The sequence below is a fragment of the Schistocerca gregaria genome, chromosome X (genome assembly GCF_023897955.1).
Source record: "Schistocerca gregaria isolate iqSchGreg1 chromosome X, iqSchGreg1.2, whole genome shotgun sequence".
NCBI classification, from domain to species: domain Eukaryota; kingdom Metazoa; phylum Arthropoda; class Insecta; order Orthoptera; family Acrididae; genus Schistocerca; species Schistocerca gregaria.
In genome coordinates, this window is record NC_064931.1 from 208692516 (window position 1) to 208694054 (window position 1539).

General features: G+C 47.1%; 1 non-coding gene across 1 annotated transcript; it reads left to right on the top strand.

Moving 5' to 3' along the window:
* The first annotated feature begins 862 nt into the window (after positions 1 to 862).
* Trnas-cga (transfer RNA serine (anticodon CGA)) lies at positions 863 to 937 on the top strand. The gene has a single exon. It is a non-coding gene; the product is annotated as a tRNA-Ser (tRNA).
* The last annotated feature ends 602 nt before the right edge of the window (positions 938 to 1539 follow it).

Sequence of the window (1539 nt, forward strand, 5' to 3'; positions counted from 1 at the left end):
ATTTCACGAGTGTACCGTGAATATCAGGAATCCGGTAAAACAACAAATCTCCGACATCGCTGCGACCAGAAAAAGAACGTCAAGAACGGGACAAATGACGACTGAAGAGAATCGTTCAACGTGGCAGAAGTGCAACCCTTCCGCAAATTTCTGCAGATATCAGTGCTGGGCCATCAACAAGTGTCAGCGTGCAAATCTTCAACGAAACATCATCGATATGGGCTGTCCGAGTCGAAGGCCCACTCGTGTATCTACTTCTAAATGTACATGATTTGTCTGCTATTCACAACAAAGTGCCTTACAGAGGGGTCAATGAACCTCCTTCATGCTTCCAGAATGAGATTTTCACTCTGCAGCGGAGTGTGCGCTGATATGAAACTTCCTGGCAGATTAAAACTGTGTGCCCGACCGAGACTCGAACTCGGGACCTTTGCCTTTCGCGGGCAAGTGCTCTACCATCTGAGCTACCGAAGCACGACTCACGCACTGCTGCCAGTATCTCGTCTCCTACCTTCCAAACTTTACAGAAGCTCTCCTGCGAACCTTGCAGAACTAGCACTCCTGAAAGAAAGGATATAGTGGAGACATGGCTTAGCCACAGGCAAAGGTCCCGAGTTCGAGTCTCGGTCGGGCACACAGTTTTAATCTGCCAGGAAGTTTCATATCAGCGCACACTCCGCTGCAGAGTGAAAATCTCATTCTGGAAACATCCCCCAGGCTGTGGCTAAGCCATGTCTCCACCATATCCTTTCTTTCAGGAGTGCCAGTTCTGCAAGGTTCGCAGGAGAGATTCTGTAAAGTTTGGAAGGTAGGAGACGAGATACTGGCAGAAGTAAAGCTGTGAGTACCGGGCGTGAGTCGTGCTTCGGTAGCTCAGTTGGTAGAGCACTTGCCCTCGAAAGGCAAAGGTCCCGAGTTCGAGTCTCGGTCGGTCACACAGTTTTAATCTGCCAGGAAGTCTCCTTCATGCTGTCCCTATACCGTTCCACTCTCGAACGGCGCGCGGGAGAAACGAGCACTTACATTTTTCTGTGCGACCCCTGCTTTCTCCTATTTTATCATTATGATCATTTCTCCCTATGTAGGTGGGTGACAACAGAGAGTTTTTGCAATCGGAGGACAAAACTGGTAATTGAAATTTCATGAGAAGATCTCGTCACAACGAATAACGCCTTTGTTTTAATGATTGACACTCCAATTCACGTATCATGTCTGTGGCGCTATGTCCCCTATTCTGCGATAATACAAAACGAGCTGCCCTTCTTTGAACTTTTTCGATGTCATCCGTTAGTCCCACCTGATGCAGATCCCACACCGCACAGCAATATTCCAGGATAGGGCGGACAAGCGTGCTGTAAGCAGTCTCTGTAGTAGACCTGTTGCACCTTCTAAGTGTTCTGCCAATGAATAGCAGTTTTGGTTTGCTCTATTCACAACATTATCTATGTGATCGTCCCAATTTAGGTTATTTGTAATTGTAAACCCTAAGTAAGTAGTTGAATTTACTGCCTTCAGATTTGTGTGACTTACCGTGTAATC